The 27,360-nt window shown below is 43.1% G+C and overlaps 1 long non-coding RNA gene across 1 annotated transcript in view; it reads left to right on the plus strand.

The window, feature by feature from the left end:
* LOC127581737 (uncharacterized) overlaps nucleotides 1-20,024 on the plus strand; it is a 31,842-nt gene extending 11,818 nt beyond the window's left edge. The window contains exons 2-3 of the long non-coding RNA XR_007958000.1: nucleotides 17,034-17,068; nucleotides 19,879-20,024. This is a non-coding gene — a long non-coding RNA (uncharacterized LOC127581737). The remainder of the gene's footprint in view (nucleotides 1-17,033; nucleotides 17,069-19,878) is intronic.
* The last annotated feature ends 7,336 nt before the right edge of the window (nucleotides 20,025-27,360 follow it).

Genomic DNA, 27,360 nt, shown 5'->3' on the forward strand with positions numbered 1-27,360 from the left:
GGAGAGCATGGAGAGAACAAAAAAAAATGCACCTGATAGATTGGAGACCAGGAAAGATGGAATAACACATGTAGTGATGGTACCAGCTCAGAGAAAGTGGTGAAGGTGTGAAGAGGGGACAGAAAATGAAATCTAGAATTACCAGAAATACTGGAGATGTGAGATCCAAGGCTGGAACAGCTGATTATCTGAAATTGTTGAATACAGTGTTGAATCCTGTAGGCTGCAATGTACCAGGATGGAAGATGAGGAGCTTGAACTTACACTAAGCTTTGCTGGAACACTGGTGTTGATGGTGGGGGACATTGAACGTCACCCAAAGGGCAAGCTTGATCTTCCAGTTTTCTGTCACTTCACTTCTCCCTTCCACTCTGACTCTGACTTCCCTGTCTTTGAATTCATGGTAAGAAGTTCACTGTTGAATTTCCAGAGTCATGTAAAATGGCACAGAAATGGTCATTATCACATCTTACTTCACTCAGGGGCAAAGCACATTTACAGTCATAAAGTGCTGAAACAAACAGTCCCACGTGATCCAATCTCTAAGTCAAGAATGTTACAGACTAGGTTACTATTGGTGAATGTCCCTTTAAGGTAGAGTAGTGTGTGTGTGTGTGTGTGTGTGTGTGTGTGTGGGGGGGGGGGGGCGTGGTTACGACAACAAAAGATAAGGATGTAATGACGTTGGTGGAACAGACAGTCGGAGTCAGTCAGAGGAGAGAGAGAGAGAGACAGAGACAGAGACAGAGAGGGAGAGAAGAGAGAGAGAGACAGCAGCCTGCTAGTCTCTATTGATGGATGATAAACAGTAACAGTGTCTGTCACTACAATCCACATATGGATTTTTGGAGTAATCCGGTGGAGTCCACTTTGTCGTTAACCTGTGGAGGGAAACAGATATTTGTGTGGACGGCCACGTCTCGGATGCTTTTCAGGGTGGCAGATACTTTGGAACAAAGCAGTGGAGTTCACTTTGTTGTTGACCTGTAGAAGGAGACAGGTATTTGTGTGGACGGCCATGATTCGAGTGCCCTTCGGGGTGAGGAAGATGCGGTGGAGTGGTCACTGCTGAGTAGACACTGAGGTGTCGTATGAGTTCCAAAGTGGAACACTTGGATTTCGTAATTACTCTCTATTTTCTCTCTACGTTTTGCCTTCGGTGGTTTTGAAGAAGCCTTTGTTCACGTTTCACCTTGCGGCTTGCTGAACTGAACTTGGAGTTTGGGAATTTGCCACACACACACTACGAGTTTAGTTTTTGGGGTTAATGTTTAAGATCTAACATTTTTACTTCTAACATTCTAACATTTTTACTTGTATTTTTCTTATTATCATAAGTAGTTATTAATAAAGTAGTTTTAAACACTTATACATGACACAGAGTGTTTCTTTTGTTGCTGGTTCGTGACAAGAACTTACAGTATCTTATTGTTGATTTGGAAATGCAGTCATTGTTTAACAAGCTTTCTCTTTCATAACACATTGTTGCATCTATTTTGTGGGAACAATAATTCCTCCGTAACATGCATATTTGTTTGTGCTTTGTTGAGTCTTTGGAATTTTTCTCTTCATTTTTGTAACTAACATTTACTAAATAGTTAGTAGGCAGGCACGGTAGTGTAGCGGTTAGCGTAACGCTTTACAGCGCCAGTGACCCGGGTTCAATTCCAGCCACTGTCTGTACAGAGTTTTTACGTTCTCCCCAAGATGCGTGGGTTTTCTCCGGATGCTCCGGTTTCCTCCCACATTCCAAAGACGTACAAGTTAGGAAGTTGTGGTCATGCTATGTTGGCGCCGAAAGCGTGGCGACACTTGTGGGCTGCCCCCAGAAGACTCTATGCAAAAGATGCATTTCACTGTGTGTTTCGATGTACATGTGACTAATAAAGATACCTTATCTTATTATACTTAATCCCATAAAACTGTATAAAAGTCTTGATTGCCCTTTAATACAGATTAAGCATTCATAATGAGCGGTTACTTAGTGTGTGGGACTAACCTTTGTTGCTAATTTTTTTTATCAGTCCTTTAGGGTTGAGGATAATTTGCTTCCACTTCAGTCCTGTAGGTTCTGAGGTAGCTGAAGATCTGCAGTCTCTGCTGCATTTGGGACATCTGGAGTTTGGTGGGATGGGTGGATGTGTTATTGGGATTTAATGCACATTTTCTGCTCTTTGCATTTGCTTCTGAAGAGACTCAAGATGCTCGATAACTTCCCAGATGCTCCTTCTCCATTCTGAGTGGTCACAGATCAGGGATTCTCATAAATCAGAAGGATTCATAATGTATATATTGTAAGGGGAGAAAAAAATGACAAATATTCAATCTCTTGTTCTGTATAATTCTGCTAATCACACAGATGGCAAAAGTGGATTTAATGCAAAGTTGCTCAGAGTATAAGCCTGGTGTACAGTGCTAAACATTTCAGACAGTTGTGTCAGCCCATTGGACTTTGCAAAATTCATTTTGTTGATTTCAACCCACGGCTTTTCAGAGGCAGGATACAATGCACAAATGCAACAACATAGCACATTTCTAAGCAAAGGGAACTCCAGAGACTCCTGTCACTCTTGATGCTGGAGAAGAACCAATAAAGGGAAAAAGATGTGAAGAGGTGTGAAACTTGGGGAGGGATTTCCACAGCTAAGTCCTGAGCTCACAGCCACCAATAGTGACGCAATTAAAACCAAAGATACACAAAGGGCCAGAATTGGAGGAGGGCAGAGACCTTGGAGGGTCGTTGTGCTGAAAGATGTTGGATGGATAGAATAGGACAAATCCATGGAAGGATTTGAAAAGAAGGATAAAAAATTTAAAATATTTTTCCGTATCCAGGAGGAAGTGTACCTTCGCAAGAACAAAGGTTATGGGAGGATGGGACAATGGGAATTAGGGCACAGAATCATTGAGTTGTACAGCATAGAAACAGGCCCTTCAGCCCACCATGTCTATGCCTACCATCAAGCCTAATTATTTTGTTCCCACTTGCCAGCATTAATTTCATATCCCTCTATGCCTTGCTCATTCAACTACTGTCCCAGGGGGATATTGATCCCCCTCTATTTCAGATACAATTCCCTCTTGTACAGATCACTTCTGCCCCGGAAGAGATCCTAGTGGTCCAAGCAAATTCGGCATGTCCCTGATGACCCTCACCAATTTTTATAGATGCATCAGAGAAACCATCCTATCGGGATGCGCTATGACTTGGTATGGCAACTGCTCTGCCCAAGATCATAAGAAATTGCAGAGACTTGTGGACACAACCCAGTCTATGTCACAAACGAGTCTCTCCTACATTGACTCTGTCTACATGTCCCACTGCCACGGGAAATCAGCCAACATTGTCAAGGACACCTCCTACCCCAGTTGTTCTCTCTTCTCCCCCCTCCCGTCGGGCAGAAGATACAAAAGCCTGAAAGCACGTACCACCAGGCTCATGGACAGCTTCTATCCTGTTGTTATAAGACCCTTGAATGGACCTCTTGTACAATAAAGATGAACTCTTCATCTCTCAGTCTACCTCGTTGTGGCCCTTGCACTTTATTTATCTACCTGCACTGCACTTTCTCTGTAACTGTGACATTATATTCTGCATTTTGTTTTATTTTCCTTTTCTACAACCTTGATGTACTTACATATGGAATGATCGGGCTGGATGGCATGCAAACAAAAGTTTTTTACTGTATTTTGGTACATGTGACAATAGTAAACCAATTACCGAGCAGCTGAAGCCCTGAGCCAGCTCTTCAGCCATACCTTCCTCTTCCTACCTTCACTAGCGTAGGACGCAGGGAGTATTCCAAAGATTCCTGCTTTTTTAACCTTCTGCTTAATTCCCTTTATTCACCAATATAGACCATGACCTCTGGCTGTTCACCCTCCCCTTTCAGAATGTCCTGTGCCCCACTCAACCCTGACACCGGAGAGGCAATGTGCCATCCTGGAGTCTCACTCACGGCCCCAGAAACACCCGCCCATGACCCTGACCATAGAGATCCCTATCACTACCACTCATCTGGACTTGGACCTATCCTGCTATTCAACAGAGTTGGACATGGTGCCACCGGTCTGGCTGCAGCTGTTGCTTTCCCCTGAGATGCCATCACTCCCAACAGTATCCACCTGCCTTCTTCTCCTGGCAGTTACCCATCTATTTGACTGAACCTGTGGTGCTACCACCTCCCTGAAACTTCTATCTATAACACTCTCTGCCTCCCCTATGCTACTCAGTGAGTCCAAGAGATATCTGTTCCAACCAATCCATACTGTCTGAGAGGAGCTGCACCTAGACACACCTCCTGCAAATATAGTCATCAGGGACACTTGATTTCTTCCTGATCTCACAGGAGGAGCATACCTATTCCACTGACTGCTACTTCTAGCTCTGAACTTAGTACTGGGTTAAAAGAAAGTAAAAATAAAGACCTTATCTTGACTTACCGTACCTCTTCACTGCTCAGCTTACCTCACTGAAGTTTCCCTCGTCGAAGCCTCCGCACTTTGACCTCAAAACTGGCCTTCTCAAAATGGCCTCTCCAAGATGGCTGCTCCACAAAAGCTTACAGCTTTTTTAAGCTGATTCTTCCCCTCCTTGCAAGTGGTACAGGGCTGAAATCATTCTGCACGGTTTTAGATGAAACTCAAAGAAGCCATGAGTGCAGGAATGTTTGTTTTCTTTTTGCAAGGTAATATTTATGAATTGTTTGTTGCAGCTCTTTCAGACTTCACTCTGTGGTAAACAACCAACATAAAGTATGGCCTAAAATTGATGTGCCCCATGAAAAGTGCACCATGTGGTGGTTGTGTCACTTGCCAATGCCCCACATTGGCAAACTTCAACAGCACCTGAGTTCTCAGGGATTGGCAGCACAGTCTTGGCCTGAGGGGTTGAGGGTGGTGTGCTGACGTTGGAGGTCCAATCGGGGTTAGCTATGAAGTGCTGACATTGGAGGTCCAATCAGGGTTGGAGATGGTGTGCTGATATTGACTTTAGGAAAGGGGGCAGTGTACATGCACCTGTCTACATCAATGGTGCTGAGGTCGAGAGGGTTGAGAGCTTCAAGTTCCTGGGAGTGAACATCACCAACAGGCTGTCTGTAGAAGCCACAGCCAAGAAAGCTCAGCAGTGCCTCTACTTCCTCAGGAGGCTAATGAAATTTGGTTTGTCCCCTTTGACTCTCACCAACTTTTACAGATGCACCATAGAAATCATCCTATCTGGATGTATCACGGCTTAGTACAACAACTGCTCTGCCCAGGACCACAAGAAACTGCAGAGAGTTGTGGACACAGCCCAGCACATCACGGACACCAGCCTCCCCTCCTTGGACTCTGTCCTTACCTCTTGTTGTCTTGGTGAAGCAGCCAGCATAATCAAAGACCCCACCCACCCAGGACATTCTCTCTTCTCTCCTCTTCCATTGGGTAGAAGATACAGGAACCTGAGGGCACGTACCACCAGACTTAAGGACAGCTTCTACCCCACTGTGATAAGACTATTGAACGGCTCCCTTATAAAATGAGATGGACTATGACCTCACGATCTACCTTGTTGTGACCTTGCACCTTATTGCACTGCACTTTCTCTGTAGCTGTGACACTTTACTCTGTACTGTTATTGTTTTTACCTGTACTACATCAATGCACTGTGTACTAACTCAATGTAGCTGCACAGTGTAATGAATTGACCTGTACGATCGGTTTGCAAGACAAGTTTTTCACTGTTCCTTGGTACAAGTGACAATAATAAACCAATACCAATACCAGTTGGAAGTCCAATCAGGGTTGGCGATGGTGTGCTGACACTGGAGGTCCAGTCGGGGTTGGTGAAGAGTTGGTTCAGCTGTCTGTAGATTACTGCTTTGTGAGGAGAAGGTTGGAGATCAGGTCTCCATTGGGGACTTTGGAGGAAAGAGAAGTCAGTGTCGGGGTGTTGGGGGTATTGGTATCTTGTGGGCTGGACCACTAAAGATGGAAGGCCAGCAATGAGAATTTTCCATGGTGTAGCTCTACAGTGCAGATTAAAAACGTCATCATCCTGGGAGTGACCACTGAGCTAGTCTGACTTCAACCACAAATGATTGGGAAATGACGATGTTTGATGTGTGTCTGACATGGAAATTACATCAAATGTGCAAGCTCAGCTCTCACTAGGAAGCGCCTGGGTGAATTTCCGGAGTGATGGGCAAAGAGCCAGAAAATGGTCGTTAACAGTACAGCACAGGAACAGGCCCTTCGGCCCACAATGTCTGTGCCAACCATGTGCAGGCAGATGTGCTGCTTAAATTGGCATCATGGTCGGCACAGACATTGTGGACCGAAGGGCCCATTCCTGTGCTACACTGTCCTATGTTCTATCCTGTCTCACTCTGTGAAAGGTCTATTTTTAAACAGGTAGAACTGAATAAACAACAAAACACAAGCAAATTGTTAGCTCTACATGCTTTTAACCCTTTAAGTCCTACTAACCTCATCTCAACATTCCCTAAGCATTATGGTAAGAAAACAAGTAAGACACTTCAAATCCTGACACCAATTATACGTCACAGCTCTGCTTTTATTTGCAAAAGATCAGATTGAAAAATACACATTTTCTTTGAGCATTACACATTAGAGAGAAATCAACAATCCTGTTATGTTTTCTCCTGGCTAGAAGTGAACCTTGTTTGCCTTTTGTTCTATGGTTTATAATTTCTCTAGAAAAGTTTGAGGTATTTGTGTTTGACTTACAGAAAAACATGCCTTGATAATTAATGATGGTTTATGGGTGTCATTGTAAACAGCAGCCGAGAAAAGATGTATTTCCTTCAAAGTAACAGATGCCAACCACATATCTTTCTGCGTTACCATTGTTTCGTTCTTGTCATCCTCTAAGCCATTTGACATTGTAAAACAAGCAACATGAATCCTACGTATCATGCTGTCTTAGCAAACACTAACCAGAATGTCAAGAAAATCATACTTTGGCACATCAATCCCAAAAGCGTCACAGGAATAAACAACTTTTAACCCTTTCATTGCCTCAAATTAAACCAGACCTTCACTGGTAGTATAGAACATTGGAGAGGAGGTTTGATAGAAGTGTACGAGACAGGTTGGACAAACTAGGGTGGTTTTATCTTGAGCGGTGGAGGCTGAGGGGAGACCTGATAAAAGTTTAAAAAATCATGAGGGACATAGATAAGGTAGACTGCCAGTATCCTTTCCCCAGGGTCGAAATGTCTAATACTAGAGGACACACATTTAAGGCGAGAGGGGGAAAAGTTCAAAGGAGATGTGTGGGGCAAGTTTTTTACACAGAAAGTGGTGGGTGCCTGGAATGCGCTGCCTGGGGTGGTGGTGGAGGCAGATACAATGGTGGTGTTTAAGCTGCTCTTAGATAGGCACATGAACCTGCAGAGAATGGAGAGATATGGACCATGTGCAGGCAGAAGGGGTGAAGAGCCATTAGTTTAATTAGTTGGCACAACATCATGGACCGAAGGGCCTGTTCCTGTGCTGTACTGTTCTATGTTCTATGTACGAACTTTAGATGGGTTAGAGGGAAGCTGGTTAACAGCTGGTTCAAGGACCAGGAAATGCTGATTTCAAATTTGGGGCAACAGATACAAGGGGCTTGTGATGAAAGTCATCTTTATTCAGTCAGTAACCATCATGTGAAACTTTCCGCCTGTGGGAACAGAATCAATCAGGGCCTACAAAAGGAAATTAGATGGACATTTGAGAGGGAATAATTTATAGGGGAATGGGGAAAGTGTAGGGGAATGGGAGTGATGAGATAGCTCTGCCAGGAGCAGACAACAATTCAAAGGGACAAACGTTTTACAAACCAACCCACAACCTTTTCCCATTGTCACTGTCGGCAGCCATCACAGTTGGCATCATTCTACCTGCACCAGTTGGACAAAATCAGTTTATTACTCCTTAATTATTAAATAGTTTGTGAATCCGTGATTTGTACGTTGGAGTGAATTGGGTTCGGGTGATAGCTCAAGTGGGTTCATAATGGAGAGAAAATTTTTTAAAAGCTGCAGATGCAGCAAATCTGAAATAAAAACAGATAAAACTGGAAACACTCAGCAGGCCAGGCAGCATCTGCGGAAAGAGAAACAATCTGACAAAGGATCTCAGGCCTGACACTTTAACTCTCTTTCTCTTTCCACAGATGCTGCCTGACCTGCTGAGTGTAGCATTTTGTGTTTTTATTTCAGAGTGAAGTGATATCTGTTTTATGCCTTGCTCAACATTCTTTCCTACGGAGGCCGTTCCACATCAGTGACATAGAATCAATCTAAAATAACTACAATTAAAATTGCTGCTGCATTTCCGCCTCTCTGTACAAATTTATAACACAAATGTAGAAGAATATTTCCTTACTTCTCTTTAATGTCTCTGGGCCCGTACTCGCTGGAGTTTAGAAGGATAAGAGGGGATCTCATTGAAACCTACTGAACATTGAAAGGCCTGGATAGAGTGGATGTGGAGATGATGTTTCCATTAGTGGGAGAGGCTAGGACCAGAGGGCACAGCCTCAAAATAAACGGATGTCCCTTTAGAACAGAGATGAGGAGGAATTCCTTTAGCCAGAGGGTGCTAAATCTGTGGAATTCATTGCCACAGACGGCTGTGGAGGCCAAGTCATTGGGTATATTTAAAGCAGAGGTCGATAGGTTCTTCATTAGTAAGGCTGTCAAAGGCTACGGGGAGAAGGCAGGAGAATGGGGTTGAGAGGGAATAATAAATCAGCCATGACTGAATGGCAGAGCAGACCCGATGGGCAGAATGGCCTAATTCTACTCCTATGTCTTATGGTGTTTAATTATTTAAGTGAAATTCCTGAAAGTGGGCACACCTGAACCAACACATTGTGCAGCTGTTTCAACAAGTTAAGAACAGTTGATTGGTGGCTGTGGTATGGTAGGTGTCAGCCTCTTCCAGCTCTGTGTGCCACGCTCTGTTCCATAACCCCATTATACTTGCTTTTATTCCCTCAATCTCTTCCTCGGACAGCTGTGACAGACCATGACAGCTGTGCTTTGGGAGCGAAACACAGCTAAGGCATTGAGACTGATAAACAGATGTTCAGCTCATTAGATGATGGCTGCTCTGGTACTGACTGGGTTTTGTTTAAAAGCACAATGCCAGCAGACACTGAGTAATTTTGAATTATTTTGCTTCCTTTCACGTTTTAATTACAATTGTCATTTCTTTCTCTCGACTTGGCAGTTCCGGCAGATGCGTTTTCCAAACTGGATAATGTCGATAAGCACAATCTAAGTCAACAACACTACCTTCTATCCTTTCCTTTCTAGAAAATAACAAAAATGAAAAACACTTTTATTTTGAAGAAATCATACAGGATTTAAAATGCATCCTCTGTTCTGTGCAACGTCCTTTGCCTACTGAATTTGACTAATGAAATTTCACTGACATTAAGCCCTGGAAATTCAACTGTGCAATTAAAAGTGTCGTTGCAGGAAGAGCTCACAACCGTTCCAGGGCTGGGCAGTGAATTCAGGAATGGCAAGGCATCAGTTGCAGTTGATGGCTTCTTCCGTCCCACCTTGTGCAGCCAGTGAAGCAAGCAAAGTACAGGATAGGTGCAAGCAAAGTTCTGGCAGTGACCAACCATATGGAGTCCCATGACATAATTTCTCAGCCAGTGTTCTGCATAAAACATAGAACAGTGCAGCACAGGAATCGGCCCTTTGACCATGATGCCAGTCTAACTAATCCCAGCTACCTGCACATGGTTGGTATCCCTCCGTTCCCTGCCTGTTCATGTGTCTCTCTACACGCCTCTTAAACACTTGGCAGCACATTCCAGGCACCTACCTCTCCCTGTGTAAAAAGACTTGCCCTACACATCTCTTTTAAACTCACCTTAAACCTATGTCCTCCAGTATTTGACATTCCCACCCTGGGAAATTAACTCTGACTTTCTGATATTCTGATGCAGGGTTTCAAACTGAAACATCGACAATTCCTTCCCGCCACCTCCCCCCCCCCAACCCCCCACAGAAGCTGCTCTACCCACTGAGTTCCTCCAGCAGATTGTTTGCTGCTCCAGATTCCAGCATCTGCAGTCTCATGTGTCCCCACTCTGATTTCTACCCTATTTATGCCTCTCATATGATATACTTCATATGATGTGAACATATTAAAGGAATGTTGCAATGGAGTGATCACCTCCTGTGTGTAACTTGCATGGAACTAGTATCAAAGACAGACGGGGTAGCTGGCTGAATTTCCAAAGTGCCATGATTCAAATCAGAAATGTTGTATCTGCATTCCACAAGAAGTAAACAACTACCAGATGCATAGCGCTGTATGAAACATCAATGCACAGAAGCAAAGTTAAATGCACATATATTACAGAGAAAAGTGTTTACTCCGTAATGGTTTATTAACAAGCATATGATTATTATTATAACTGAAAGTCTTTAAATAACTAATGCATTTGTTTTTAATATTTGAGCAATTATTCACAAAATATATCAAGCTAAATTGTCATGACACCCTCCTTCCTTACTTCATTCCATGATTTATGACCCAACAAGATGTCTCAAAATATTAGAGTCTTACTGAATACAATAATTCAATGGTGTAGATCCAACAAAGAAGCCAGGGTTACTGAGAGACATTGTGTTATGTTCTCTTTGGACAAAGAACAATTTTGAGCATTCAAACACTTTAAATGCACTCTTTGTCTGCTGGCTGGCTTGTGCTGCCTTGCCAGTGCAGTAGAACTGTTTCCATCTTTCTGAAGGCTCCTGTTCCAGTTCCAGCTCTAGGAACTTGAAAGCTCAGCTGGCACTTCAGTGCGATACTGTTGGAGAAGGTGGTCTTTGGATGCGGGTGCAGATAATGGCCAGAGATTGGAGTTTGTGATGGAGACAGAAGGCAATGGGTTTGGTCTTTCCAATATCTAGTCGGTGGAGATTTCTACCTCATTGATCTGGGATCTTCTCTGTCCTCCTCACAAGGGGGATTTTATGACACTGCTTTGAAGTGAAGGAGACCAACCATAAAAACCCAATAATTCACTCTACAACCATTTGGAAATCAGCATCTGGATCACTAGGTAATGTTTGATTTGCACCCTTCCATCACTGGGACCTGGGTTCCTCTGCTCCCCTTCCTACTCACAGGGCCCTGGTTCCATCGCTCCCTTCGCAATCACCTGGGTCCTGGTCCCCACACTTCCTTCCACTCACCAGGACCCCAGTTTCCATGCTCCCATTCAACTGACTGGAGCCCTGGTTACCATGCTCTCTTTAAACTGACCAGAGTCCCATATCCCACATTCCCTTTCATCTTACCACATTCACAGGAAAATTTATGGAGCATGTAAAGTAATTGAATTAATTATTGAAGCATTAATGTTAATAACATCCAATAATCTAGAAAATCTGATTTTGCAAAATCAAAGTCTTGAGTGTGCCAGATTATCAGTGTTTTACTGTACCCCATTATCCTGGCCAATACTTACTCAACTAGCATCACGTGACCATTTCCAGATTTCTCTTTTACTTCAGATATCTGGCAACTGCTATGTTCTGCATCTCATGTGTTTATTTTAGTGCTTCTCCTGCCCCTTGTTCCCTCTATTCACACCTCCTCCAGGCAGATCAGCAATAATGAACAAGCTCTCGCTAACCTCTGTCAGTCAACACCAACAGCATCTGTGTCACTTGGAGTCACTTGGTCTCTACACTATCACCAATGGTGCCTTTGTTCTCTCCACCCCTTCTCCTTCTTTGCAACTTGAAGCACACTTGCTTGTTTTCATTCTGGTGAAAGGACATTGACCTGAAGTACATGTTGCCTGACCTTTGGAGTACTACTGGCATTTTCTGTTCCATTACATAACCAGGATATTCGGTTACATAATGAAACTGGTCCATGCTGACCAAGATTCCCATCTAAGCTAGTCCCATTTGCCTGCATTTGGCCCATATCCCTCTAAATCTTTCCTATCCATGTACCTGTCCAAGTACCTTTTAAATGTTGTTATTGTACCTGCCTCCACCACTTCCTCTGGCAGCTCATTCCATACTCGGATCACTCTCTGGGTGAAAAAGTTGCCCCTCAGGCTCCCATTAAATCTTTCCCCTCTCACCTTAAACCCATGCCCTCTAGTTCTTGATTCCCCAACTCTGGGGAAACAGACTGTGTGCATTCACCCTATATATACCCCTCATGATTTTATACACCTCTATCAGAGTACCCCTCATTCTCCTATGTTCCAATGAAAAAAAGTCGCAACTTTGCTTTCCTTTCATTTATGGATGCGTTTTGACTTCAAGCGTGTCCATCTTAACGTTAAGGATTGGCCCACATCCCTCCATATCCCATGTCTTTCACTGATTATAAGATGGGGGTGGGGGGGGTGTGAGAGTGTTGGGGGTCACATCTTGCCCATATCTCATATGTCCTTCTAATCTTCCAGCCACAGACTGTTTCTGTTTACCTTGCTTCCAATTACAATCATTGAACTTTCCAATATTTTGCACCCAGCTCAGTTTTTCCTTTGAGTTATCATAGCCGGTTATCCAAACATGCACTTTTTCAAATCTTTTTGATAAGTCAAAGTCATTTTGTATCAATTGATGTAAGCTTTACTCTTTAAATACCAGTGCTATTAAATATTTTAAAGTATTTTTTGCTGTGGAATTAAATGGAATAATAAAAATTTCTAAGCTCTATGGTAATAGATTTTCTTGGAGGTGAATTGAATGTTATTCACATACTCGATACATTGCTAATCTTTTTAAAACCTTTCACTCACAGAAACCTATTACATTTGAACAGAATGCCTTCAGATTCATTTTAGTAGTCCATTGTTTGATAAGATCATGCCCTCTATTGCTTCAGCCCATGTCAGTAATGAGATTCTATGTGATTGTGGCAATGGTAATCTCCCGCCTCATCCTTCCTGACCTATACACAGTTTTTGATACGGGTGACAATATCTTCCTCTATCACCCTCCCGCCATCATTCCCCAGGTTCCATTATAATCCATCAAATTCAGTCAGAGCATCACCTAAAATGGCTTTTATACCACACCCACATTGTTATTGGTTTCTTATTGTCAGATGTACCAAAGTACAGTGAAAAGCTTTTTGTTTTGCATACCATGCCATCCAGGCAGATCATTCCTTACATAAGTACATTAAGGTAGTAGAACGAAAACAGAATGCAGAAGATAGCGTTACAATTACCGAAAAAGTGCAGTGCAGGTAGACAAGTAAAGTGCAAGAGCCACGACGAGGTAGATTAGGAGATCAAGAGTTCATTCTTTAGCGTATGGGAGGTCCATTCAAGGGTCTAATAACAGTGGGATAGAAGATATCCTTGAGCCTGGTGGTAGGTGCTCTCAGGCTTTTGTATCTTCTGCATGATGGGAGCCGTGAGAAGAGAGAATGACTGGGGTGGGAGGGGATCCTACCTCTTGGTTCTCCTCTATGCCCTTCCCTTCAGCAGGACAAGCACTAACATACTATGCAAATGAGAATCATTGTCCTCTTCTAAGACAATGTTGCCAGTGTCATGTCTCTAAATACACTCAGCCAGCTCTTACAGGTCGACTTCATTGTTCACATGCCGACATTTGGCGCCTGAAGCAGCAACTCTGCTCCACACTCCATCGCGGCAAGAGACTTTCAGGAGGATATAGAAGGCGTTTCAAGGATGTTCTCAAAGCTTCCTTGAAAAAAAAAGTTACATCTTTGCTCATGAGAATCCCTACCCCGTGACAGTTATGAATGGAGGAAAAGAACTCAGTCACTCAAGACAAAGATCAGTAGACTTTTGTATGTTACAGGAAACAAATGACAAGGGGTTAGAACATAGAACAGTACAACACAGGAACAGGCCCTTCAGCCCAATATGTCTGTGCTGAACATGATGCCAAATTAAACTAATCCCTTCTGCCTGCACATGATCCATTTCCTTCCATTCCCTGCATATTCATATGTCTATCTAAAATCTTCTTGTACGCCACTATCGTATCTGCTTCCACTACCACCCTTGGCAGCACGTTCCAGGCACCTACAACCCACTGTGTAAAAAACTTGTCCCAAACACCTCCTTTAAACTTTCCCCTTCTCATGTTAAAGCTATGCCCTCTAGTATTCAACATTTTTACCCTGAGAAAAAAAATTCTCACTGTCTACTCCATCTACGCCTCTCATAATTTTATAAACTTCTATCAGGTCACCCCTCAGCCTCCGACGCTCCAAAGAAAACAATCCAAATTTGTCCAGCCTTTCCTTGTGACTAATACCCTCTAATCCAGGCAGCATCCTGGTAAACCTCTTCTGCACCCTCTCCAAAGCCTCCACATCCTTCCTGTAATGGGGCGACCAGAACTGCATGCAAACTCCAAGTGCAGGCTAACCAAAGTTTTATAGAACTGCAACATGACTGCCTAACTCTTATACTCTATGCCCCTGGTGATGAAGGTAAGCATGCCGTATGCCTTCTTTACCACTCTACTTGCATGCGTTGCACTTTCAGGGAGGCATGGACTTGGAACCCAAGATCCCTCTGTACATCAATGCCGGTAAGGGTCTTGTCATTTACTGTAGAGTTCCCTTTACATTTGACCTCCCAAAATACAACACCTCACACTTGCCTGGATTAAACTCCATCTGCCATTTCTCCGCCCATAACTGTAACTGATCTCTATCCTGCTGTATCCTTTGATGACCTTCTTCACTGCCGTCATCTCCACCAATTTTTGTGTTGTCTTCGAACTCACTAACCCACCCATCTACATTCTCGTCCAAGTCATCTATATCTGAAGTTAGTGCAGGAAAGGGCCACTCAGGTAAAAGATCAACAATGATCTTATTAAATGATGGAGCAGACATGACGGGCTGAATGGCCGTCTATGGCTTCATGTTTTTCTGACCACATTCCAAAAGAGCAAGGAAGAACCGAAGAAAGGAATGAGAAAGAAAATGCACCTTTCATGATCTCAGGATGTCAACTGTGCTTTACAATCAACTGAAGTTAGTTGGATTTGTACCTGCTGCTCATAAAGAGAAAGGGACCATATAATTTCACTTTATCTGTCACAAGGATGCCAAGTAATTTTCCTCTCAACCAAGGCCAGACTCATAACATCAGTTGACTCCAAGTTTGTGGTCAGAGCCTTTCCTGAACAGAACACAGCACTGGGGATTGTCTGGGATCCAGTGCAGGCCACCACAACTGATTTATACTCCATGGGTGAAACAGAAACTGCAGGAAATACTCAGCAAGTCAGGCAGCTCCACCTCTTCATGAGCTGGTCTCAACCCAAATTGTCGACTGTTTATTTCCCTCCATAAGTGCTGCCTGACCTGCTGAGTTCCTCCAGCACTATGCGTGTGTTGCTCCAGATTCCAGCATCTGCAGAGTCTCTTGTGTCTCAAAAGAAAATCAAATAATGTCTTAACTTCAGGCTTTTAGCTAAGAGGTCAATGCATCTAAATCAGTACCTGATAGTGGGATCCACTCACAGTCCAGAGATCTCGGCTGTTGTAACTGTGTAATACCAATGGAGGGCTGCTGCACACTTTGAACCACCTATAATGTGGATAAGATCTGATTCTCTCAGGTGCATGTAGAAGGCTCTTTTGCAGAGTAAAAAAAAGTCCTTGGTAGGTAGGATTAAGGAAAATCTCAAGGCATTTTGTACATACATTAAAAACAAGGTGGTAGCTTGGTAGAAGGTAGGACCACTCAAGGACAAAGGAGGGAATTTATGCCTGGAGCCAGAAAAAATGGGCGAGATGCCAAGTACTTTGCACTGACATTCACCAAGGAAAAGAACATGGAGGATAGTGAGATGGTTGTGGGGTATGTTGATGTTGTAGGGCCTGTTGATATCGAGAAGGAGGACATGTTGGGTCTCTTGAAGAACATTAAGGCGGATAAATTCCCAGGGCCTGATGGGATCTACCCCAGGTTATTGAGAGAGGCAAGAGAGGAGATTGCTGGGACCTTGACAGAGATCTTTGTATCTTCTTTAGCCACAGGCAAGATCCCAGAGGACTGGAGAATAGCCAATGGTGTTCCTTTGTTTAAGAAGGACAATAAGGATAATTCATCAAATTATAGGCCGGTGAGCTTCACATCAGTGGTAGGGAAGCTATCTGAGAGGATTCTTAGGGATAGGATTTGCTCGCATTTGGAAAAAGCATAGCCAAAGTAGAGATGGTCAGCATGACTTTGTGCAGGGCAGGTCATATCTTACGAAAATGATTCTTTTTTGATGAGGTGACACGAATGATTGTTGAGGGTAGGATAGTGGATGGTTTCCACATGGGCTTTAGCAAGGCAGTTGATAAGGTCCCTCATGATATTCAGATCCAGAAGATTAAGACACATGGGTTTCAAGATAGACTGGATTCAAAATTGGCTTGGCCATAGAAGACAGAGGGAAGTAGTGGAAATCTATGACCAGTGGCGTGCTGCAGGGATCAGTGCTGGGACCTCTGTTGTTTGTGACATACTGTATATATAAATGATTTGGATGAAAGTGTAGATGGGCTGATTAGTAAGTTTGATGATGGCACAAAAATTGGTGGCGTTGTTGACAGTGAAGAAGGCTGTCAAAGGATACAGCAAGATATAGATCAGTTGGAGATATGGGCAGAGAAATGGCAGATGGAGTTTAATCTGGACAATTGTGAGATCTTGCACCTTAGGAGGTAAAATGTAAGTAAATGGCAGGACCCTTAAAAGCACTGATGTACAGAGGGTTCTTGGGGCACAAGTCCAGAGCTCCCTGAAAGTGGCAACAAAGGAAGATGGTAAAGAAGGTATATGGTATGCTTGCTTTCACTGGTCGGGCATTGAGTATAAAAGTTCGGTAGCTGTATAAACGTTGGTTAGGCTACATTTGGAGTATTGTGTGCAGTTCTGGTTGTTGCATTACTGGAGGAATACGTCTAGACCTGAAATATTAACTGGTTTTCCCTTTACATTTTCTGGGGGACCTGCTGAGTGTATCTAACTTTCTCTGTTTTTATTTCAGGTTCCTGGCATCTGCAGGATTCTATTTTTCCCTCTGTAAGTACGGTGCTCATGAGATTCCATGTTAGAAGTAAGACTAAGTATTTTCTTCCATTATGGTAAATTGGTAGATTGATTTATCATTGGCTCATGTACTGAGGTACAGTGAAAATCTTGTCTTGCATGCCACTCATACAGATCAATTCATTACAACAGCACATTGAGGTAGTAGAAGGGCAAACAATAACAGAATGCAGAATAAAGTGTTACAGTTACAGAGAAAGTGCAGTGCAGGTTGACAATAAGGTGCAAGTTCATAACAAGGTGGATTATGAGGTCAAGAGTCCATCTTATCTTACCTTTTATCACATTTGGATCCTTCTCTTTGGTACCAGGTTTGTTAGTTCAGTGAAAGCTCAAGGTAACTACTGGAAACATTTTCAAAAACCTATTTTGCAATAGTTTTGATCACTTACATTTGCTATTGGCCATGTTTGCTAACTGCTTTTGTTGATTAACATGTCCATAGTGCAAGCTGAGCAAACTGGGTTTGGCTATTTTTGTATGACCTGCCTCCTGCTACTTAGTGTGATGGGTTGTCATGTCATGAATATAAAACGGAAAGCTGTCACAACATATCACTGAGGACTTGTCTCACGGAACTTCTGATATAAACAGAGTACAGCATCCGAAATAGAAACGGTGAAGAGCGGTGACTCCCAGCAAGTCATCCTGTCTCTGCAAAGGAAAGATGGGCTCATTGTTTAGTGCTAATGAAGGTTCACGCCTAAAGAATGAAATGTTTCATTGCTCATTCAGATCCCAGCTTTAATTGTCACATATTTCTAATACACCATCTGGTTACGTCATGCCAGAAAAGACTAAACAATTACTGCATTTATAAGGTCCATCAACTTGTTTGTAACTCATTATTTATTATAGCCAGATACAACAGACCCACGCGTTGGTACTGCCTCAAGTGACATGGCTTAATTATAGCCCTGTGTACCAAGGGAGGTTAGGTTTACTCAAATTGCTTCAGACTACTGTCATTTTATGCCCCAGTTGTTACATTTTATATTGCTTAAGGAGCAGGGTGGTAAACGCGCAGTAATTGGAATTGTCAGTGGAAGGTCAGTATGTTCTGTTAAAGATGACATGAATTTGGATTGAATCTGATTTTGTTTTAATTCTTTGAAACAAATAAACAACAGCTTCTTCCGCAAAAGATTCCCTGCTATATCAAGTTGCAGATCAATTGGAAGAATTACTCAAAGTCAATGGGGCAGGAATTCATCCTTAGGTGAAGGCACTGGGAAACGCAGATACTGGAATCTGGAACAACACACAAGATGCTGAAGGAACTCAGCGGGTCAGGCAGTATCTCTGGAGGGAAATGGGCAGTTGATGTTTCGGGTCGGGACCCTTCATCTGGACTGAAAGATCAAGGGGAGAGCCAGTATAAAGAGGTGGAGGGAAGGAGAGGGGACAAGAACTGCCCAGAGACAGGTGGATCCAGGTGAGGAGGGATGATAGGCGGATAGAGGAGGGGAGAGTGGGAATAGGGACAGAAGCTGGCAGGTGACAGGCGGAGGCGACGACGGGCTGCGGATGATGGAATCTGATAGGAGAGGAAGGTGGAGCGTGGAATTAAGTGGGGGAGGTGGGGAGGGCAGATGGGAACAGTGAGGGAGGAGAACCAGTTGGAGGAGTGTGTGGGTGATGGGCAAATGGAGGAGGGGCAAGAGACAGGGTGATGGGGGGGCTGGGGTGGGTGTAGGAAGAACTGGGTAGATCAGGAGGAGAGAGAAAAGGGACTGAGGAGGTGCAGTTTCCTTGAAATTGGAGAATGCAAGTTCAAGCCATTGGATTGTAGACAACCCAGGTGGAATATGAGGCAGCTGTTCCTTGGAAATTAGTACCAACCATACAGTGTCGAGTGGCTGCAGATCACATGTTCCAAAATATAGCTCCAAAGCTCAGAAATATAGTATTTTGCCAGAGGTACATTCTCTGTTTCACGTAAGTAATCATGTTTTCGATTTCCTAAGCAGTACTTAATTGCTGCATAGATTCCCATAAACAAGTAATTTAAGCTTCAGAAGAGGTATAACCCACAGCTGATATTTGACATTCTGTAACAGCAATTAAAACTTGTACACAGATAGCTGCCCAGCTCAATCAGTGGTGTTATTCAGTGTACCCTGCCCTCTTTTAATAAAAGCTGAATGAACTTGCTGGGTCCCTCACTCCTCCTCTCTGACATTTCACAGAAAGCCAACAGTAAAAGAATCAAATATTTTTAGGTCTCTGTGACGACACTTACAAAGTGAAACTACAAAGGGAATACACAGAAGCTGTAATGAGGTGTATGGGCGCCTTGTTATTTCTCTCATAAAGAAGCAAATCCCAGGTCTCCTGCAAAATTCCCCTTGTACCCATTATGTTTTCTCGGTATTCCTTTCCCATTTTAAATCAGAATCCATTGCACCATAAACACAGTAAAAGCTTGGTACCTGCATGAGGACTTAACACTGATGAAATCTGACAGAGAATGACAGTTTGCAAATTTGAATTGAGAAACAAGCACAGTAACATTTAGCACAAGTTTATTTACACTCAGCTCGTTTGACATGGCTGTTAGATCATAATTAAGGTATTTGGAAGTGTAGCCAGCATTTGAATTTGACAGATAAACATCAAAGGATCAATATTTGATGTTTGAAGACTGCTGCACTTACTAAAACCATTTACACTTATTTAAGAGGAGTTGTATATGTAGTTATGTATGCATGCACATGATACTTCAGAAAATACACTCCCACTGGATTCTCATATTAACAGTTGGTTTCTTTCTTTCTTGTTAGAGTGCTCTTGCAGCATGTATTCTGTCCATTTGAAAGAGCAGCTTGTCTCTAGTCCTCAGTAGATGGTTGCTCAGGATAACTAACATAGATCGCAGAACTACGACCCAAAATACTGCTGGAAACTGTAACTAAAACAGAACATGTGGAAATACTGGAGACACCAGAGACTGCAGATGCCGGAATCTGGAGCAACAAACAATCTGCTGGAGGAACTCAATGGGTCGAGCTGCATCCGTGGGGGTGAAAAGAATTGTTAATGCTTCAGGTTGAAACACTGCAGGGTTTTGACAATTCTTTTCCTCCCACAGATGCTGCTCAACCGATTGTGAGTTCTTCCTGCAGATTCCCTGTTGCATGTGGAGATACTGAGCTGGTCAGGCAGAATCAGTAAAACAGATTGATGACGCAATAAAAGAAGTTTGACATGAAATGCTAACTGTCTCTCTCTCAAGCGTGAATGTGGTGAAGGTTCTTCCAACGTCCTGTTGAGCAGGAAATTCCAGGATCTAGATGGAGCGATGGAGAAGTAAAGAAATTATCTTTCTGTCGGTGTGTAACTTAGAAATTAATCTCCAAGTGGTGACCTTCACATGCACCCGCCGCCCATGTCCTTCTTAGTGGTAGAGATCGCAGGTTTTGGAGTTGGTGTCAAGTAAGTCGATAACTAACTGCGGTGGATTGTGTAGACAGTACAAATTGCATCAACAGTGCACCAGTCATAAAATCCCAATTCAGTTCAAGTCAACTCGAGCTTATTATCATGGGCACAAGTACAGTGAGGTATAGGTGCAATGAAAAGTTTGCTTGCAGCAGCATCGCAGACACATAGGTTAAGACAACACACAGAGTATAAATTATACATAAATTATACAAGACAGTGAAGAAAAAGTGTGCAAAACAAAACATTAGTGCAAAAGAAACACAATCAGAGATAAGTCCATGGTAGTGCAAGAGGTCCTGAGTAAGGGACTCGACCTGAAAAGTCAACTGTTTGTTTCTCTCCATGGGTGCTGCCTGACCTGCTGAGTCCCTCCAGCATTCTGTGTGTGTTGCAAGAGGTAGTCTGTAGCTTTCCATTGCTGAGGTAGGGTTAGGGTTGTGCAGGTTGGTTCAAGAACCTGATGGCTGTAGGAGAGTAGCTGTTCCTGAACCTGGTGGTGTGGGACTTCAGGCTTCTGTACCTCCTGCCTGATGGTAGCAGTTGAGAAGAGGCCATTGCCCACATGGTGGGGATCCTTGATGATAGATAACGCCTTCTTGAGGCAGCCTTTCCTGGAGATGCTTTTGATGATGGGGTGGGCTGTGCCTGTGATGGACTGAACTGTGTCCACTACTCTCTGCAGCCTCTTGTGTTCCTGTTCTTTGGAATTGCTGTACCAGGCCACGATGCATCTGTGACGTGCCAAATCTCCTTACGCTTCTAAGAAAGCAGAGGTGCTGGCATGCCTTCTATATGCTGTGCCCAGGACAGGTCATCTGAGATGTTAATGCCCAGGAATTTGAAGCTGCTAACTCTCTCTATCTCTGACCCACCAGTGAAAACTGGAACCGGGGTCTTCTCTTGATTAGTTTCTTGGATTTGATGCTGAGAGTGAGTTTGTTATTGCAGCATCACCCAACCACCACTTCTACCATTGCTCAATAAACCTCCATTGGAATGTTAGCCTATCACTGCTGGTAGGTGATGGTCAATTGTTTTCATATTTTACTTTATCTTCTTACACTAAACAACCTCAAAGTCTTCGACAGAGCCCTAAGTGCCTTTTTAATAGAAGCTGCAACTCTGCACAAACCTCCCTGTTTTAAATTATAGAATGGAATATTATGAATTTTGAGACAATAATTTTCTTCAATGTTTTGAATTGTTTATACTCTATAGCTTGCTTGTGCTGTTCACTCAGAATGACTACATGGGGGCAAGAAATAACAGATTTAAAGTAACATAACGAAGAACCAGAGGACAGAGCAGAAGCGATCATTTTATGCAGTGACTCGTTATGATCTGGAACACACTGCCTGGAACTGCAATGGATGGAGATTCAATAGTAACTTTGAAAATAGAATAGGACATATCTTAACACTTTTATTGATGTAGAAAGAGGTTACTTGGCCCATTGACTCGTTGCCAGCTCCGAAGGAAGAAATCCCATTAGTTCCATTCCCCTTATTCTGCTGTACCCGTGACTTCTTCTCTCTCACACATGCCCATCAATTTTCTTTTGATTCTTTTTGCCATTAAACCTTCACCATTAACCTTCACCTGCACACCACCTTTGGGACGGAGGAAACCAGAGCACCCGGAGGAAACTCACACAGCCACAGGGAGGACGTACGAACTCCACACTGACAACACCTGAGATTAAGATTGAACTTCGAAGTCAAAGTCGAGTTTATTGTCATATGCATCAGTACATGTATGCACAGGTGCAATGAAAAACTTGCAGCAGCATCACAGGCACATAAGGTCAGATACACAACATTCACAAGAAAAACATAAATTGGACATAAATTATGCACAATTACACAAGAAAGAACATAATTAGAACAAAAAAAAACAAAGTCCATGAAGATCCTGGATGCCTTGAGCTGTGAGGCCATAGAACTAACCACAGCACCACTGTGCCACTCTATGTGCCTGAATAGGAGAAACTGCTGGACTCTGGAAAAGTATCAGTGGGTAGTACTAATTGGATAAGGGTTACAGAGAGAAGGCGGGAGAATAGGATTTAAAAAAATCAGCCATGATTGAATGGCAGAGCATACTTGATGGGCTGAATGGCCTAATTCTGCTCCTATATCTTATGGTCTTATGAATAGTTCTTTCAAAGGACCAACAAAGACCATAAGGGACAAGTGCTTCCTACTGTTCTACACCATTCTATTATTACATACTGAAAATATTTAACAAGTTAAACAGAAGTACCAGTCCTCCCCAGGTTACAGCAGGTTCCATTCCTGAGAACTGTTCCTAATCCGAATGGTTCACAAGTCAGAAATGCATCCGCAAACTGAATTCCCAAACGGCAGTAAATGTCTGCAGAGGTGGGATGTCCTATAGAAATAGATAGTCTGGAGAAGCATTTTAAATCTCATTTTACCATCTTAAAAATAAAGCTGATATAAGCAAATTTAGCCCAAGTCTATCTTGGGCTAATTATGATGTTCTATTAAAAGATTTTGCTGCAGATGTGGTTTTAAATGTTATTGAGGGTTTTGAAAAGCACACTTCTGCTGGCCTGGATGATGTGTCTCCAGATAGGATTCGCAAAGTGGACATCAACATGTTAACTAGAATGTATTCTTTGTGGCTTCGATGTGGCGAAGTTCCAACTGGTGTCCTCTGAAGCCCCACAGCAGCCAACAAACCCATCCCACTGGTCTCCCCAATGTTTGGACGGATGTACAGGCTGTGCATGAGTCCGGTGTTCGTAGGCTGGGAAGACGTATATATAGAATGGAAAGTTAGTTTATGCTATTGCATAACCACCAAGAACCTCTATTATGCATCCACTTTAACCATGACATTTACAGGATCTCCAGCTCTTGCACTGCACTTATATTCTATCCAGCTGGAGGGTAATTTCTGATATGTTCCTTTTGCCTTGCTGGGGATGAAAGATAAGGCAATGCAATTAAAAAGTAGGCTTATCCCAATATCCTAACACAAAGCAAAAATGCTCCATTATATAATTTATAGTTTTAATAGGAGAATCTGTGTTGAGGTAGAAGGAGCTAGCCTGAATTGCTGTGCCTCTCATTCTATGCAGAAGCATCTGAAGGCAAATGGCAAAAGAAACAAACAGGCAATGTCAGGGTAATGGGCCAAAAGGAGAAGGGGAAGAAAGTTGTGAATCCTTGGAATGGTGAGGATGAGAAGCAGTGTGGCCTAGTCTGTCTTCTGAAGCATGCCACTTGACGTGATGGCAATTATATTTTTGAACTAATAAGAGAGATAATGCATTGAAATCATAGACTCATAGAGCCATACAGCCTGGAGACGGGGCCTTCGGCCCAACTGGTCCATGCCGACCAAGATGCCCGTCTAAGCTAGTCCCATTTGCTCACATTTGGCCCATATCCCTCTAAACATTTCCTATCCATCTACTTGTCCAACTGTCTTTTAAAGTTGTTACTATACCTGCCTCAACCACTTCCTCTGGCAGCTCATTCCACATATGGACTACCCTCTGTGTAAAAAGTTGCCCCTCAAGTTCCTGTTAAATTTTCCCCCTCTCAACTTATGCCTATGCCATCTAGTTTGTAATTCCCCAACCCTTGGAAAAAGACTGAGTGCATTCACCATATCCATGCCCCTCATGATTTTATACACCTCTATAAGATCACTTTATAAGATTGAGTCCTGAAGAATGGTCCTGACCTGAAATGTTGACCGCCTGCTTTTCTCTACGGATGCTGGCTGGCCTGCTGAGTTCCTCCAGCATCATCGTGTTCTTCATCTATAAGATCACCCCTCAGTATCCTACACTCCAAGGAAAAAAGTCCTAGCCTGTCCATCCTCTCTCTATAACTCAGTCCCTCAAATCTTGGCAACATCCTAGTAAATCTTTTCTGCACTCTTTCCAGTTTGATAACATCTTTGCTATAGCATGGTGACCAAAAGTGAACACAATATACCATGTGTGGCCTCACCAGCATCTTGTACAACTGCAACGTTATGTCCCAAATCCCATACCCAGTGCTCTGACTGATGAAGATCAGCATGAAAAAAGCCTTCTTCACCACCCTGTGATTCCACATTCAGACACTCATGTACCTGAACTCCAAGGTCCTTCTGTTCTACAATGCTCCAAATTGTACAACAGCAGAAGGAAAATTTGACTTTATTTTAAATCTGGGAATATAAATTTGTATCGCTAACATGCCCATGATGGTGCTGGGATAATGCAAGTATCTAATTGGTTCAGAAATGTATTTTATTAAATTAACCCAATGAACTCAAAATTATTGGTGCTGGAGGAGGTGCAGGAGTAAGGTTCACCAGCACCTGTAAGTACCTCAACACACTTTCTTTAGCAATGTGGAGGGAGAAAATGTAGCCTAAGCAGTTCGCCTTTATGTTTGATGAAACAGAAATGATATGCTCCTCAGAGTTGCCCTGAATTTGTCACTACAACAGGTTCATTCTACCTTTCATAGTGACATTTCTTAGTTTTGCCACATGTGACCAAACCATTTGTGGGTGAACTGTTTAAAGTGGAAACATCAGTGCCATTGATACATTGCAACTGGAACGTGTTGATTTGATTGTACAATGAAGGTAGACAGAGAAATGTACTGATTGTATCGTATTTCCTGTGTCTATTTTTAAGGTATATTTTTAATAGAAAAAGTACCACACCATTGTGGAGTGACCTTGGGAAAATCTCAGGCAAGAGTGGGTCCAGGGTCTCCTGGGCAGAAAGGCCAGTGATTGGTGATAAGATGAGATGAGATGAGATGAGATGAGATGAGATGAGATGAGATGAGATGAGATGAGATGAGATGAGATGAGATGAGATGAGATAAGATTTCTTTATCAGTCACGTGTACGTCGAAAAACGCAGTGAAATGCATCTTTTGCATAGAGTGTTCTGGGGGGCAGCCCGCAAGTGTCGCCATGCTTCCGGTGCCAACATAGCACTCCCATAACTTCCTAACCCGTACGTCTTTGGAATGTGGGAGGAAACCAGAGCACCCGGAGGAAACACACGCAGACACACGGGGAGAACGTACAAACTCCTTATAGACGGCGGCCGGAATTGAACCCGGGTCGCTGGTGCTGTAAAGCGTTATGTTAACCGCTACACTACTGTGCCTGCCATTCAGGACTGAGTCAACAGTTAGAGGTTACATCACACCGTCCCCTCCACACTGTTCCTCCGCCGCCTCTAAAAAAATTTCTCTCCACACTGTCCCATCCCCCACACACTGCTCCCACCCCCCACAATGTCCCATCCCCCACACACTGCTCCCACCCCCACACTCCCAACCCCCCACTGCTCCCCCTCCCCACACTGTCCCCACCTCACACATAACTTCTCTCCCTTTCCCTGGTGTTATACTTGCAGGCACAGTGATTATTTTACTGGATTGCTTTGTAACACCCAGACCAATAACCCAAGGACATTTATTCAGTCTCCACCTTTGCAGATGGGGAATTTAAATCCATTTAACAATAAAATCATGGTTAAAATAGTTGTGTCTGAAATGGTGACCATGGAAGAACCAGAATCTCATGAGACCCCATCTGATTCACTCACGTCTTTCCAGGAGAGAAGTCTTCTCACCTTCCCCAGCCTGGCCCACCTATGACTCCAAGCCTAAACCGATGTGGTTGACTCTTAACCACTTTCTGAACCAGCCCACTGAACCATTCAATTCATCAGCAAATTGCACTGGGCAATAAAAGGTGGCCTAACCAGCAATGCCTACATCTTGTAACTGTTTAAAACACCATAGAACCTCAAATATTATCTCTGTTTCTCTCTTCCACTGTTCTGCTTCTATTCTGATAATGAAAATTATTGTTCCTACAATGTTGTCTTAGATTACTGGATGCCTGGTTACTGAATACAATACAACAGCGAACATCATTACACTAGAAACCTTTTGCAGTAAATATTAGTCCTGGGAAATTTGATAGCAACCAGGTCATTAGATCACAGTTTGTTTTGCACTAAATATGTGGTGAGAGGGACTGAAGTGTTTAGTAGGCAATAACAGAGAGAAATTGATCAGATACACCAAACTATATTGTGTTAATGCAGCTGTAGGAAGCTGTGCTGAAAACCATTACAACGAGTTTCCCTCATGTTAATGAAAGGCGTGCACATAAGTTAATATTCACATAATGTCAGCCAATTATATTGAGATTGGAATTTAATTAGCTTTTCCGTTCCTCTTGGCTGCACTAGAAAGATATAACAAAAAATAAGAATGAAATTTTAGGTTTCTTCTGCCCAACATCTACAAGGCACAAGTCCTGACTGCAGTGGAATAATGCAATTCCAAAGATGCCCCAGGATAAAGTAGCCCATTTAGATAAGATAAGATTTCTATATTAGTCACATGTACATCGAAACACACAGTGAAATGCATCTTTTTGCGTAGAGTGTTCTGGGGGCAGCCCGCAAGTATCGCCATGCTTCCGACGCCAACATAGCATGCCCACAACTTCCTAACCCGTACGTCTTTGGAATGTGGGAGGAAACCGGAGCACCCAGAGGAAACCCACGCAGACACGGGGAGAATGTACAAACTCCTTACGGACGGCAGCCAGAATTGAATCTGGGTTGCTGGCGCTGTAAAGTGTTATGTTAACCACTACACTACTGCACCTGCCCCTACACTACCATGCCATAAGCTCCCCATCCACTGCACAAAATAATCACTTCCTCCACCAAAAGGATACCATGGCTGCAACGTGGATCAGTTACAGAGTGCATTGCGGCAGCTCCCCTGAGTTTCTTCACCAGCCTCTCC

This window comes from Pristis pectinata, chromosome 22 (assembly GCF_009764475.1).
Source record: "Pristis pectinata isolate sPriPec2 chromosome 22, sPriPec2.1.pri, whole genome shotgun sequence".
NCBI classification, from domain to species: Eukaryota; Metazoa; Chordata; class Chondrichthyes; order Rhinopristiformes; family Pristidae; genus Pristis; species Pristis pectinata.